The 16,961-nt window shown below is 34.1% G+C and overlaps 1 long non-coding RNA gene across 5 annotated transcripts in view; it reads left to right on the top strand.

Moving 5' to 3' along the window:
- The first annotated feature begins 9,572 nt into the window (after positions 1-9,572).
- The window catches only part of LOC140696559 (uncharacterized), a 34,488-nt gene continuing 27,099 nt past the window's right edge, over positions 9,573-16,961 (top strand). For 2 of the 5 annotated variants that reach the window (XR_012073025.1, XR_012073026.1), the window contains exons 1-4: positions 9,573-9,748; positions 11,432-11,599; positions 14,858-15,062; positions 15,793-15,951. This is a non-coding gene — a long non-coding RNA (uncharacterized lncRNA). Of the gene's footprint in view, positions 9,749-11,230; positions 11,307-11,431; positions 11,657-11,925; positions 11,999-14,857; positions 15,063-15,792; positions 15,952-16,961 lie in introns of those variants that run through there. The other 3 variants (XR_012073028.1, XR_012073027.1, XR_012073029.1) reach the window with 3 other exon arrangements.

Genomic DNA, 16,961 nt, shown 5'->3' with positions numbered 1-16,961 from the left:
GTTTATTTGTATTTCCTCTGCAAGACTATTTGCTCTTTGATGGCAATAAATTTATGTCATTCATATGTGTATCACTGGTTTCTTAAAAATATTTGCTGAATTGAAAATTATGCAGATGTTAATTCATAAGTGATTTTTGTTAAATGGTCCGTTGTTAAAATACTACTTCTTTAAAATCAGCATAGGACTTGAGTGAAAATGAGAGCTATTCCTCAGGATCCAGATAAGCTTAAAATAGACAAAGTATACATTCAGATAATGAGTCATTATCGGATTCTTATTTTCAGATACAGCGCTCTGTACTCACTGGCAAAAATAGTTTGAAATTTGAGCAAGGACAAATAAGATATATTTACAGGAAAGTTTGCAATCTGTCATGTTAAAATATTTAATTACTCGAACAGATTTTCCTTTGGTAAATTTTTAAAGCTCGGATCTGTTGAAACACTAGAATAAAATAATCAGAGAATTTTCTGCTTGAATCTTGTTTTGAGTTATGAGAGATACAAATAACTAATTACCTGAAACACCTATTTGGAGAGTGATGTATTGGTTTCCTTTGGCTGCTATTTTTAAAAGTACCACAAACTTAGTGACTTAAAGAAATAGAAATTTGTTTTGTCACATTTTTTGAATCTGGAAGTTCAAAATAAAGGCTATGCTATCTGGGCACCGAATCTGGGAGGAAATCCAGAAGCCATTCCTCACGTCTTCCTGTTTCTAGTAGCTGTTGACCTGCCTTGGCTTCCTTGGTTTGCGGCTTCATCACTCACTTCTCCACCTCTGTCTTCTGGGTGCTTCTTGCCCTTCTGTCTGTAGAATCTGCCTCTGTGATTCTTTTATGATGACATTTATAATGGTATTGAGGATCCACGCAGATTGTCCAAAGTGGTCTCCTTATCTCAATATCCTTAATTTAATTACATCTGCAAAAACCCTTTTTCCAAGTAAGGTAACATTCACAGATTCTTGGGATAATCTTGGGACCCACTGTCAGCTAACACAATGCTATGCACTGAATGGAGGGGGAACACGGCAGAAGGGGCACCATGTGCATCTGGAGATCTGAAGAAATCTGCAACAGATGCCTGAGGTTTAAATATTTTTAAGAAAAATTGTAGATTTATATGTAGGAGGACATGCAAAGAGCACTATTCAAATCAGAACAAAGGACATTAGCATAGTTAGCCTGTCTTGAATCGGGGGCTATTTTGCATCCAAATTAATTGCACACAAACCCTCCCTTTGTGCAGCTTTCTCTGCCCACTTCCTGCCAGAATAATGTTGAGACCCTGGAGAATCTGTCACATTCTGAACGTTTTCAGTCTGTTTTAGTCTAGGCTGATAATACTCTTACTGGTCACCTGTCTCAGACAATTTATATATGCACACTTCTTTTTATGAATTTGAGTCTTGTTCCATTCTAATGACTCAGAAACTCCCATAAATACTTCTTGTCTGTACAGGCCTTTTCTCATTTGGTTTTTTCAGGACTAGCTTGGGTCTGCCAAGCTTTGGTAGAGCAATGCCCTTGGATTCCTAGAAGCCCTTACTTCTAAGTGAGAAAGCCAGTCTTAGGAAGAGTGAAATTGTTGCTCTGCCTTTGCTATACTGCATGTTCTGTAAATACATGTGTGTATGCCTAGATTTTTATGACAGAATGTCAGAATAGGAACCGTGGTAAAGTCCTGGGGATACTTAGTTAAAAGGCAGATTCCACAGCCCAGCAAGGCTTACTCAGTCGGGAACTCTTATGATATAAGTATAATATGTATTAGATAAATGATATATATATAAATCCTTATTTCTATATAAATATAGATATATCTACACCTATATATAATATAAATAAATTATATTTATATTTACAAATATAAATAAATTCCTTATTTCTAATATATATAGTATATATATATATAGTATATATATATAATATACTATATATATAATATATATAGTATATATATAGTATATATAATATACTATATATAGTATATATAATATATATAGTATATTATATATACTATATATATACTATATATATTATATATACTATATATATTTATTATATATACTATATATATTTATATATATAGTATATTATATATACTATAAATTATATTTATATTTATAAATATAAATAAATTCCTTATTTCTAATATATATAGTATATATGTTATATATACTATATATATTATATATATAGTATATATATATATGATATACATATAAATCCTTATTTCTATATAAATATAGATATATCAACACCTATATATATAATATAAATAAATTATATTTATATTTATAAATATAAATAAATTCCTTATTTCTAATATATATAGTATATATATATTATATATACTATTTATATTATATATATAGTATATTGTATATATAGTATATTACATATACTATATATATATATATATAGTATATATTAGAAATAAGGAATTTACAAGATCAATGATTGAGATATCTATTATGCAACATGGAAAATTAATAGTAAGTTGATTTTTTAAATCATGAGTGGATGCTAATAAAGGCAAAAGGAGAAATTAGCAAAGTAGAAAACTAAATATATAGTACACAGTATAACAAAAAGTTGGTTCTTTAGGAAATAAAGACCAAATTAATAACACTTTAATGTGACCAGATGAGGAAAAAAGTGATTAGGCAGAAATACCCAGTGTAGGAAATCAAACATAGAAATAAGTGCAGAAAGTATAGCTATTGAAAACTAAAAAGGCATTATGAACAATATGGCAATGACATTTTAAATAAAATGATGAATTCAGATAAAGCCAAATTTTTCACTCATAATGCAAGAAGATACAGAAAACTTGTATAGTCATTAAAGAAATCAAATAGCTATTAAAACTCAAATACATAATTAAGAAGCTTCAACAAGTAATTCTAGGCCTTGCTAATATCATTGATAAACTGAGACAAAACTTTAAGTAAGAAAGAAAATTAACCTCACAAAGCTGCTTACAGAAAATGGAGAAAAATTAACACCCACTCCTAAACACTTAACTGTGTGCTTGAAAAATCTGTACAAGGGAGACACAATCTGGTAGAAAAAGGAGCAATTCTTATACATAAGTCCCCCAAAAGATCTAAATGGCCAGAAAACATATGAGAAGACTTTTCACCCTCATTTATTAGTAGTAATCTGAAAAATTAAATCTTACCGAAAAACCACTTTGTATGTACCAGCACAACTAAAATTAAGGAGACTAGAAATGGCACATGTTGGGAAAGATACGAAAAAACAAAAATTCTTATGCAATGTTGACAGTATAAATTTGTACAACCACTCTGGAAAATTATTGTATAGCATTTACTACAATAAAATAGACAAATCAATTTTTAATTTTCATATATATATACATCAGAAATACACAGATTAAGTGGTCTCCCCCAAAATGTAAAATTATGTGTATAATAGCACCATTCATGAAAGACAAAATTTGAATGTTCACCAACAGATATATTGAAATATATTCATACACTAAAATACTATATAACAATAATGAATAAATGATTTCTACATTCAGCAGCATAAATGAATCTCACACACATCATGCTTAATGACAGAAGTAACACACTCTTCCAACCCCAAAGTTTGTACCTTATGATTCTATTTATATGAAAGTCAAAAACAGGCAAAACTTATTTATGGTCATAAAAATAGTGTCATGTTTATAACCAGTTACATTTATAAGACAGTAAGAGTTTGAAAAAAGCTTTTCAAATATTTAGTTTCTTTAACTAAGCAATATTCTTTAACTGAGCAATATTTAGTTTCTTTAACTAAATACTACTTACAGAGGAATGCCAATTTGTGAAAATTAAACACTTCTGTTTTGGTTATATGTATACATACACATATACAGGTATATACATATTTTATATGCTAATAGTTCACTTGATTTGAATGTTTGTAATAATTAAAACAGTAAGGAAAAGACATGAGCAAAAGGTAATATTTTGAGAGAGTAGTTTTCTCCCAAATTTTCTCCCATATTTAAATATAGATGTAAATCAGCAATTCTTATAAATGAAAATCTGTTATTATATTGTTATATATGTATCCTTAAAAATTAATTTTGAAAAGAAAAGGATTGAATGAAACAAAGAAATACTATCCAGTGGAGCAGAAGGGTTAGAGAGAGGGTCTGTCTCCTGCAATTAGGAGCAAAAACAAACATGTTTTAAGAGGAGGAGTGTAATTGACTGTATTGAGTATTTCTGAGACATTCTGCAAGGCACCCACCAAGAAAAAGCTTTTGGATCTGGTGATTTTGGAGCTATTGTTTACTTTTCTAGGTTGGTTTAAATGGTGTGGTAAAGGTAGAATCAAGTAGAGCCTGTTAGAGATTTCAGGCTCAGAGAATTTTGGAATCTGGGGGTGAAGCCCTCTGGTTCATTGTATGCTGTGAGACCAGTATGAAAGGACTTTGCAGGTGAACGTACTGAAATTAGTTGACATCACAATCCATTCTGTTGAGATCATCAACTTTAATGATAGGGAATTTAAGATATAAACAAAAATGCAAAAGTTTTGCTTTTTGCTTTAAGTAATTGAGTTGTACTCAGAACATATAAGGAATCAACTAAAATTAATTTATTTAATCCATGAGAATGATTTCAAACTTGTCATATAGAAACATATGTTGGCATATTTTATTAATAAATATGACTACAAACCTAATCTCTAGGTGAAGATTCCTTTGACTTACTTAATTTTTTCGTTTGGAACATGAGAATTTAGAGACTTAACCTCTTACTGTATATCTAATATTTAAAACATCAAACTTTTTATAAAATTATGACAACTTATTTACTTATTTAGATATTTATATCAATGCACAAAGTGTACAGCAAACCTGGTAGGGAACACTATGTGAAAACTAAATGTATTTATTCTTTTACTTTGGTTCTGCTTTAAGAAAATGTTTGCCCTACTCTTCTGACATATCAGTTATATGATTTAGCTTTCCCAGAAGGTCCCGTGACTTATCGGCAATATTGCAAGAGCTCAGGAACTAATAATGATGTATAGCATTTTTTAGTTATTACATTTCTCGTAGCCAGAATGAACATAGATTTGTTAAACTGATTAGTATAAAGACGCCTCTCAAAATATATGTAACAAGGGAAAGTTCATGGATGAAACTTGAAAATTTTAAGGTAAGTAATAGAAGCAAGACATAAGACAACACACTACATGATTCCACTTAAAAGAAACGCAAACCCATAGAAACAGAATATATATTGGTGGTTACCATTGACTAGAGAAATGGAGGGTAATTACTAGTGGGTAAAGGATTTCTTTTGAGGGTAAAACATGTTTTCGAATTAGAATATTGACGTTTTCTATACACATACTGAATATACTAAAAAAATTAAATTTTATATATAAACAGTTACATGTTATCAATACATAAATTACATCGGCATAAAAAATTAAAGAAAAACCAGATGATCATATCGATAAATGTATAAAAGCATCTAACAAAAATCACCATTCATTCATCAAAAAATTGTTAAGAAAATTAATAATAGAAGAGAACTTCCTTAATATAACAAAGAGTATTTGCAAGAAAACATTGCCTAACATCACACTTAGTTGTGAGAGGCTGAACACTTTCTAGATACAAAGGGGAACAAGGCAAACATATCCCCGCTAACCACTCACATTCAGCATTTTGCTGCAAGTCTTAGCTGGTGCAATAAGAAAAGTAAGCAATAAAAAAAAATAAAAGGGGTAGAGATTGAAAAGGAAGAAGTAAAATTCTATTTGCAAAGGGCATAAAATATATATCTAGAAGATCCTCAAATATCCATTTTTAAGAACATAAATGAACCCTAGAAATAATAAGAGAATACAGAAAAGTCTTAGGACACAAGTTCAATATACAAAAGTCAGTTGCTTTCCTAGATAATAACCTGGAATTTAAAGTTAAAAAAAAAAGAACTAATGCCACACACAAAAAATTAATAATTACATATAAATCTAACAAAACGTGTACAGGATATACATGCAGAAAAAGATAAAACACTAAAGGAAACAATCAAAGAAGATATAAATAAATAGAGAAATAGTCCATGTTCATGGATTGAAAGACAATTTCATTAATGTGCTAATTCTTCCTAATTCTAGCTAAAGATTCAGCATTATCCTTATTAAAACCCCAGCAAGTTTTTCTGTAGATACTGGCAAAGTTATTCTAAAGCTGATATGGAAAGAGATAGGACCCAGCATAGCCAAAACAATTCTGAAATAAAAGGTCAAACTTAGAGTGCTCCTGTTGCCTGATTTTAGAACTTACTAGAATATCACTACAATTAAGGTGGCATGGGTATTGACACAAATTCAGACACTCTGATGAACAGAACGGAAGAGAGGACCCAGAAGTCAACCCACACAAATATAATCAAGTCCTTTTTTTATAGAGGCACAATTGCAGTTCATCGGAAGAACCATTGTCCTCTCCACAAATGCTGCTAGAACAAGTGTATGCCCATCTGCAACAGAACGGAATCAGACGCAGACCTCCTGGTTCATACAAAAAATAACTAAAAAGGCATCCCAGGGCTAAATGCTAAATTGAAAGCTATAGAATTTCTGTAGGAAAATATAGGTGAAAACCTGTATTACTTCTGACTTGCTAATAAACTTTTAATTATAAAACTGAAAGCAGAGGAGAAGGGTATAGCCCATTAGTGGAGCATGTGCATAGCGTGCATGAGGTCCTGGTTCAATCCCCAACACATCTGTCAAAACAAATAAATAAATCAACCTAACTACCTCCCCCTGAAAGAAAATTAGAGGAAAAAAAACCCAAAAAACTAAAAGCAAATCTATGAAAAAAATTTCATAAGCTGGCCTTTTTTAAAATTAAATTTTTTTTAAACAAAAGATGCTGTTAGGAGAATGAAAAGACATCCTATTCACTGGGAGAAAATATTTGCAATTTGGGGATGGTTAAATAAGTGAGATGCAAGGTAATTTTTAGGGTTGTGAAAGAATTTTTTATGATACTATAGCAGCAGATATAGGACGCTATGCATTTCTCTAAATAAGGAGAATTTCATAGAGAAGAGTGGACCATAATATGTGAAAGTTTAAATTAAATTCAATATGGGATTGGAGGGTCCTAGGATGTAATGCAGACTGTGGAAAAAAGACAAACTATTCTAAATGTGAGGTGTACCTTCCTAAAGAGGGTAAGAGAAAAGGGACTAACCTAGGTAACTTTGGAAGAAGTGGACACTGTAGGACTAGAGATGAGAACTCTGTATAAGCACTCTGGTTAGAAAAATGATTTCCTATGGAGGTGGAGGTTAACAATTCTGAACATGATGCCCATGTAGAGTAGGGCTGGACAGATATGCAAATGGATGGTGGATGGTGGGAGGCAGATTTCTCCCTGTTGGATTGGGAGCTTAGTTATAAGCAAGGAGGAAAGGCTAGAAGGAAGCATGCATCCTCGATGAAAGTTGGAGACATCGGTATGAACGCACACTGAGCGTAAAACTTGTGTGTTTGTCCCCCGATGATGTGATGTGATGTGATGAGACTGGTATGTCTGTCATCTCCCTCCCAATAACCAATACCCCAGTAACCATGAGAAAAATAGCAGAGACATCCCAGTGATGGATATTCTACAAAATGCCTGATCAATATTCTCAAACCTATAAAGATCACTTCCCCCTCCAAAAAAAAAAAAAAAAAAAGTGGAGAGGGAGGGAGATTTGAGAAACTGATGCAAGTCTAAATAAAGTAACCTAATGGCAGGAATATAGGCTGGATTAGGGCATAAAAAAAGAACACAAGGTAAAAATTAACAAAGTAACAAAAATATGAGCTTTGGTGAACAATAATGTATTATTATTGACTTATTAGCTGTGACAAATGCACTAAGGCATTGTTAACAAAAGGAAAACTGGGGGTGAGGTGCACAAGAACTCTGTAGTATTCTTGCAAATTCTTTTTCTAACTCAAACATTTTTTTCTCAAATAGAACAATTAGTGTTATTTTTTTTTTAATGCAACTGTCAATGATTGGCTTTGTGATTCTAGGAAAGTTGCTCATCATCTCACTATCTCAGGTTTTTGAACCTGAAAAATGTGGATAATTGTGTAAAACTTAAAGAATTGCAATGGAGAGCAAGTGGAAAGTATTATCAAAAATGCGTTTTAAAGTGTATAGTAAAGGGCAGTGTTATCGGTCCTCAAAGAGAAAAGTGCATGCCCTGCTAGGGTACTTGACATTAAGAACTCCTACGTTTTTATTCTAAATGTGTTTATAGGAGAATATTCCAAGGAATAAGTGTATACCTCTGATTGTGTGCATGTGTGTGTATGTTCTTGGTATATTTACAGAGGAAAATTACATACCCTCCCCAAATATATGATAAATACAAAATATCTTCCAATTTTATTATGAACAGATTGATTGAAAACAAAATGAGTGACATAATAACCAAATGCAGATGTTATAAAAATAACAAAACTCTTAAGCTGTTTGACAAATCATGAAGATATCCTGTTGCAAAATACATAAAGCAATTTGCTCTTTGAAACACTTTAACAATCGGATATGGTCAAATCTATCTTGAGTTTAACAGGAACCACAGATGACTTAGAAATCCATAAATCCACACATGACAGTACTTAAGCAAGTTTCAAAAATAATTTGCAATAGAAGGAGGAATTTACTATAACTGTTCTCCGTAGCCATTTAAAAGCATTATGGAATAATAAGGGGGAAAAATGACAAGCACACAGTACAGTTAAATAATAAATAAGTATAAATAAATAAATAAGTATAAAAAATAAGTATCTTAATAACCTTTGTTAAAGAGATATGAAAGGGGAAAATCTTTTAATGAGCTAAAATAAATGTGTCGTCATCTAGGTAAGGAGAGAGGAGGTCTAAGTTCAATCACCTAAGACTTACCCATCCTCTAATTTTTCAAGCAAAGAAGTCCAGTTTATTCTTGATTAGATCACAAAATTCGTGGGTTCTAAATCTTTGGGGTATAGAAGTAATATCTCATAGGGTGCTTGTGAAAAACATTCCTTGGCCCCTATCACCAGAGTTTTAACACTACACATATTTTTCTAAACCTGATGTAATGTACTCTGAGATATAATTTGGGTTTTTTTTTTTTGGATATTTATCACCATTCCTTTATAAATAGTTTTTGATTTCTATATTGCTTTTCCCCTGGATTATTTAGAAGAAGAATATTAATTAAATTTCTTTGTTTATATCTTCCATTGTTTCTTTTGAGAAGCCAGCTGCCTGCATATTGGTGCTTTTTTTTTGAAGTCTTCTCTGTTTTTCTTTCTTTCTTTCTAATCATCTTTTAAGGTTTTTAAACAGTTTCTGATAAGATTGCGTTAATGTAGCTATAGAAATTTTTGTTTCTTTGCCTGGATGTCTGGCATCAATTTTGGAAAATTTTGACTTGTATGACTTTAAAGTATGGTTCCAAGAGAAACCATTGGTGACGATTGTCATAAACTTGGAGTTTAAAGAGTTTGGGGGCAAGAAACATACCTGTGTTACAGACACATTAGGTCCCTTTACCATATCTTAAATATATATTCCTTTCTGCAGTTTTATTCTTTTATTTTCTACAGTGTTTCAATCTGAATATCATTACTTTGATTTGTATGCAAGTAAAGTTCTCCTCTATTTCACACTGCCAAATCTGCTGTCTGAACCCTCAGGTAAGACCTTATTTTCAATTACTGTATTTTTGTAGTTCTTAAATATACTTTTGAATTTTTATATAGTGCCCAAGTTTCTGATGAGATTATCTATATTGTCACCTTATTTAATAAACAAATTAATCAGATATATGAAAGTCCATTTCTTGTAAGCCCAGTATTCATCTCCTACAGCCTATGTCCATTGTTACCAGTTTTTTTCTTTAATTTCTGCATTAGATTTTATGTTTTTACACTCCTGGTGTTGAAATGAATTTTTATGTCCACGCGGAGCCACTCTTGCCCCAACTGGCACATCAGCAAACCAAACTTCCGTATTCCTGTTAAATGCTCCATCTGACCGGAAACACAGTTTATACAGTCATCCGATCCCCAAATGCCAAGCCGATTCTGGGCTCCATACTTCTCTGTTCCTTGACCTTTCTATTAGAAGGTCAGATTTACAACCCCAGTCAATCATGCCCTGTGTTGCCCCTTCTCTGTAAAACTCGCTCCTGCCCAAAATCCCTCAGGAAGAATGCACCACTGTGAGTGAGGCACTGTATTTCCCCAGTCAATGGTATGTTTTCCCTTGAATGCTGGGCATCAAACACATCACAAAATTGTTTTAGTTGTGTGATTTGACACAGGTTATTGTTAACCAAATACCACTGTGAATGATAATGCATGAATAATTAAAGAAACTGAAAAATATTATAAAGATTTGCTTTTGTTTGTAACAGCCAAAGTGGGGACAGATAATCACGCCACAGTCTGCAGTTAAGAATAAAATGGTATTTTTAGGAAAACAGGTCTAGAACTTCAGGGAGAGAACTCAAAGCCTGAGAGAATCTGTCCTCCAATTTCTGTCCCTTTATAAGACTCTCAAAATCTCAGTTTAAATTCAGTATTGTTACCTCTGATTTCTCCTAAACTTCTCTTTCCCCAAGCACCAGTTTTAGAACCATTAAGTTGTATACTCGAAGAACAAGCAAAACTCGTTTCTTTCAGAAGATATGTTTGTATACATAGAAAATTCAGTGGTTTTAACAGATAAAAAGTATTAGAACAAATTTAGCAAGGTTGCAGAATATAAGGGTCAATTTAAAAATCAATCACATTTCTATATATGACTCACAGTCAGTTGAAAAATGAAATTTAAAAAATAATTTACAATAGTTCAGTTTCAACTCTGACATAAGCCTGGACAGAAAAAACAATTTTTCTAGGATATATTTGAAAGAGAGAAGATTGTGACACCTCAGGGTATGCCTTTTTGGCATAAGGATTACTTCAAAGTGAGTATTTTTGAGAAACTGAAGACACAGGGGAAGTTCTAAAAAGAAAGCGTAAGTTACCTTTTTGTAAAGGAAATCTACATTCATTAAGGCAATTTACATTAGAAACGGACCTGTACTGGGAAGAGAGGTATTGCCAGAGATAACTTTGTAACCTGAGACTTCCCTGGTTGCTATGGCAACCTTTGTTTACCAAACATTTCCTCCTCTTACCTACTGAATTGACCCCCTGCCTGCCCCCAACATCCTTCTTTTGTCTTTAGACAAAGATGGTATTCAAGGTGGTATTTAAGATATGAAGATAGTATTTAATCTGGCTTCTGCCATCTCAGGGAGCCACTGATGTATATATTTTAATAAATTCCTGTGTTTTTCTTTTCCTTTACTAATCTGTCCTTTATTACAGGGGGTCTCAGTCAAGAGCCCAGAAGGGTAGAGGAAAATTTTTCTCTCCTTTATACATTCGAGAACTGAGTTTTCAGGGAAAACTGTCATCCTGAAGTCTGGAGAGAAACCAAAGAGTCACAGATGAGAACTGATTACATGGAGCAAAATCTTCCGGAATCATAAACTGGTAGAAAACTTAAAACAGTAATTTGGACAAATTGTTGGAGGCCAACAGTGTTCTAAGGTGATAATGAGGCACTCTTAAGAGGCAGAGTCGCACTTTTACAGGCTTTGCTTTCAGAGGAAAGCCACACACATACACATTGTGAAAGCTGTGAGTTCAGTTTTATTGGGGGAATTCAAGTCTATAGCCTGGGAGACAGCCTCTCAGACAGCTCTGAGAATCTGCCCCAAAGAGGCCGGGGTGGCGGTGGCGGGGAGAGGGGGAAGTCATATACATATGATTTTGGTGAAGAGTGATGTGTGCATTCAAGGTGTGGTTCTTGCTTTAAGGTTCAGGCCTTTGCCTTGTCTTAGCTGGATATCAAAGATGCTAACGAGGCGTTAAAATGAGCCATCTATTTGGGTGAGTTAAAACAAAATGCCCCCAAGCACTGCTCTCCCTCCAAATATTATTGATCTCTGTTTTCTCATCACCATCTCATCCCTGTAGTTTTTGTAATAGTTGCTGGTTGGAAAACCTCAGTTAGCCTTCCTCTGCTGGTGCTGGGCCCTGCCCTCCGCTGAACTTACAATGGCCCAGATAGGAACTCACGCGGTCCCCTCTCTGCTCAGCAATGTGATAACTTACTCTCTGCTAATTTTATGATTTCTGGCAGCAAATAGATATTATCTTATGGTTCAAAATAATACAGTTTTACATGTTCAATTTTTATTAAAGGAATGACCTCAAGTGGCTTTCTGTATCAATTTGCTGTACTATTTAATATCTGATAAAAGCTATTTAAAGGCTTGCAAATGAAGTCTAAATTGCTAGCATTGTTCAAAATCTACTCCGCTCCTTCAAATGATGGACTGGCTCCAATCTCTGCACCTGCAGCTCCCCAGCACTGTCATGACCTGAAGGACTTCTACTAGCTCTGTACTGCAGTCCTGGAGGTCCCAAAGCAGAGGGCTGAGTCATTTGGGAACAAACCTTTTCTGACTGTCCCTTCTTTTCTTCCTTCCTTCCTCCTTTCCTTCCTTCTTTCCTCTGCCCTATTTTCATGGGACTTTTCACGTAAACTCCTTAAGAAAAAAACAGTTTAGTGCCTGTAACTTATTAACATTGAAAAAATTAATATGAATTGACTAAATGAATGACTTGCTAAATTGCACTGCATTATCCTCAATTGATTAACCACTGGAAGAATTACAGAAAAAAATATTGAAAATATTAGAGTTAAGCTTCTGTAGAAAAACTTGCCAATGAAGCTAAATGAGATAATCCTTTAAGTAACATTCTCAATTAAAAATGCAGATAGAATTAGTTTATTGAATTATGTTTTACCAGGTGGGCAACTTTCATCAAGGTCATTTGGAGGTTGGGACTAGCTGATCCCAAAGTGGGTGTCTTTAGGAAAATAAATAAAAGGAAGATCCAATCCAACATTGAACAAAATATACTGTGACAAAAAGGCTGGATAAATTGGACAGTTCAGATTAGACTTTTGAACACCACTAGCAATTTGGACTTCCTTTTTGAGCCCTTAAATAGCTTTTATAGGATATTAAATAGTGTAGTAAAATGATACAGAAGACCACTTGAGGTCATTCCTTCAATAACAATTGAATATGTAAAACTTTATTGTTTTGAATTATAAAATAATATATATTTGCTGCCTGAAATCATAAAATTAGTAAAGAGTAAATTATCACATTGCTGTAACTTACACAAAGATAGCCATGGTTAAAATACTGGTGTGTGTATTAGAAATCTTATTATATGTATATCTGTGTGTGTGTGCGTGCAGTGTCTCCAGATATTTATCATGTTCTCTTTACCGGGGGTCCCTTCCGTAAAGTTGATGATCCTTTCCATGGAATAATACTGTGCTTAAAGGGCCGTCAAGGTCCTTATGGCCTTTTGATCTAGAGCGTGAATTAGAGACATTGTGTTTGGGGCCAAGTAGACCCCTGTCAACACTTCTGTTGGTTAACTCATGAGGTTCAAGGATATTGCTCAATATTACAAGAATTTTAAGAGTCAAAGGGACAAGGCATCAGTGGAACCAGTCCAAGAAAGGGTTCTTCTCACCCAGGTCTTCTTGTCGTGCAATCCAAAGACAGGCAGCTGCTGTTAATGTCTTCCTTTCAAGGCTTAGGGGTCAGCAGCTTTATAGATTAGGGCAGTCCTGACCGTAAACCCAAATGCATTTTCACGGAGTAGGCTATCCCTCCCTGCCTCAAAGCCTCATGCTCATGCTCCCTTCTCTTCCTTACTAATAAACATCCTTCATGGCATCCAGACATCTATCCAAAATTATCAAAACCATCTTTGCTGGCATTAAATTTCTAGCTTTAGATCCTTTCCCTTCCTTTTGCTTTAAGTTGTCATATAATAACTTCACTTCTCAAATTGTATTTGAGTTTATAGGTACACCTAGCCTTTCTTATAACATTCCTGCCCCCACAAAAAGCTGCATTTTCAACGTGAGATAAAAAGAAGTTTCTCAAAAAGTGCAAGCTTTTGGTGCCTACTGACTTAGCTGCAGCAACAGCTTTGCAAATTTCCTTTTCTTTTTTTTTACAGTGGTCCTTACACTGGACTTACTTGTCTTGAAATGATAAGCAACCACAGCTGTAGATCTTGTCCTATGGTACATATCAAGCAATTGAACTTTGCCTTCTAACATCACGATTTTGCTTCTTGGGGACACTTCTAGCATCACTAGTGGCACTTTGTATGAGTCTTATGGTGTTATTCAAGGTTTATGGTATTGCACTAGACACGATGAAAAATACACAAGAACACGAGACAACACTTTTTGCTGTCATACACAATTCATTATAGAGACAAACTGCTCGTGCAGAGATGATTAGTGTCACATGACATTTTAATCAGAAACTCCCAACACTGGAGCTGGTTGCAATAGCAACAGGAGGTGACTACAAAGTTATTACAATAGTACGATATGCATTACAGTTAATTTTACTTAGTTGCAGTGTAATACTGTATCTTTGTATTTGTTTGCATTTTCCTCACCTGTCCAAATGGTGCCACATATGATCTGTAAGGATTTGTGTGTGTAAGTTTTGATACATTTTAAATTGCTATAATAGATTTGCATCATATATTTTATGGTAGTGTGTGATAAAGTATTGTCTACAATATTTTATGCATTCATGACAGACCTAGGTTTTTGATGTTTTTCAATATTTATAGCTTGTCTGTGAGGTTTTTTTTTTTTTTGGATTGTCACAAATCTCAAAAATTTTTTTCCAGTATATTTATTGAAAACAATCTGTGTACAAGTGGACCTGGGCAGATCAAACCTATGTTGTTGGAAGTTCAACTGTACATGTAATATATTTTTTGTGGAAAATACATAGAAGAAGAATCAAACCTCCAAAAGTCATAACAGAAACAGTACTGAGATGCTAAGTATGTTCTTCACTGCTGTGAACAATGGAATCAACTAGAAGAGAAGGTAATAGGGTATGAAACTCCTCTCCTAAGGGATGGAGCCTTATGAAATGGGAAGGAATGTGGCAGGAACAGATAACAGCCCAGCCATTTCAAACACACTCATAAAGAAATTACCAAGAGTAGAATATATTTCAAATTTAAGTTTTGCAATTATTCATGTATCCAGGTCTACAAAAAGCTCAGGGTCTTTTCATATAATGAAATAAGTCATTTGCAAGAGACTTGCTCGTTCTAAAGGTTCTCAGCTTCCTCTTTAGAATTTTTCATTGTGTTAAAGCTGAAGACAATGGAAGTAACAACTTCCTCACATTAGTCTAGCTTTTCCCAGAGTTAGCTAATCATTCCAAATGTGTAAGAACACGCCTTCAAAGATTGCTTCTCACTCAAGAAGAATACTCCGTTCCCTTGTGAAAAGAAACAGGCTCTACGGTAAAAAGCCCATTTCTTCCTTATGACAAAAATAAAGCCAAACAATGAAGTGACTAAAGAACTTACTAGATCAGAAAATAGACCTTTTTATAGCCTCCCATAAACAGGCCTTGACATTCGCCAAGCGAAAAAGTGGTAGAGATTCAGGTCATGTCCTCTTCAGTTTGGAAGATGTAAATTCAAATCAACCAAAGAGCGTTTAATCTTAACTTATGCAAAAATGCTCTTCTAGGGGGTGGGGAGTGAAAGGGAGGGTGAGGCATGAATGCAACAGTCATTTGTCCAAATGAACATCTTTGCAGGCCCGTCAAAAACTGTACAGACAAGTCTTCCCTAAGATCAGTCACCTGCATGCTGTGGAAATGAATGCCTAAACTCAAAACTGAAAAGGAACACAGCAAAACACAGGAGATCACGCAAACAAACGGCACCACCACAGAACAGCTTCCTCATGACCACAGGTAAAGGGTGTTCCTATTTTAAAGCAATTTGTTCTATTCTTGTAGATGTGCAGGGATCACTTTTCCCCTCTGCTACGGTCACAAAACTTTCATTACTGCTGAACGTAGCTTTATTTACCGGATCCCTGTTGTTGCCTCCTGGCTCCTCTACGTGGGTGTCTAATAGTGACCCTTCACCTATTAACATGGAAGACTCTGGAAGGCATACACACATTTTTGATCATGCTCTGATAACAGAGCTGAGTCCAACACCTTGCTTTGCATTTTTATATGACCCAATCACAACGTAAAGACAAGTCTTCTGGAAAGAATCCATTTGGACCATTACTATTAAAAAAAAAAAAAAGTAGCTCTCTCTGTGGACCAATGAGGGCATATTTAAAAAGACACATAATAAGTAAATACTATTTAGGCTTCTTCACATAAAATTCTTAGGTAAGGAGAAAGCTAAAGGAGTTGAAGATGGCTGTTAATGAGAATTCATGGAAACTTTTTATATTAATTTTCATTTACTTATTAATTTACTTATTCATTTTTCTTTGTCTGCCTTTCACTATAAAATATACGTACCATGAGGGCAAAGATCTTGCTTATTTGGTCCCTGTTGTATCCCAGTATATAGAATGAAGTCTGATTCATATGAAGTACTCATTTACTATTTGCCCAGTGAATAAACCAAAATGTGTGTCACCCTAATTGAGTTCCCGGGAAGTATCTTAAGGGTCTATAAAGTAATAGGATTAAAACCACTTTTAATTCAGTGTGCCTGCACTCTTGTGTGTGGAGGGGTTGTCTTGTATGACAACAAACAGTACTGATTGTTATAAATTATAATTTCAGGAGCTCAGGCTTAAGGGCGTCAGAAAGCCATATGATTGGTTCAAAGTTGGAACCATCCTCCAGATGGCTTACCGGTCTTCCAGATCCAAACCGTGAACAGGCTACTGTTCCCCAGGGATGACATACACTAAAGGATGCGGCCCCCGGCTCTACAGCTGAGCTTGGCCCGG

Source organism: Vicugna pacos, chromosome 5 (genome assembly GCF_048564905.1).
Source record: "Vicugna pacos chromosome 5, VicPac4, whole genome shotgun sequence".
Lineage (NCBI taxonomy): Eukaryota > Metazoa > Chordata > Mammalia > Artiodactyla > Camelidae > Vicugna > Vicugna pacos.
Note: the sequence above shows the minus strand (reverse complement) of the source record. Positions and strands in the feature narration are given on the sequence as shown.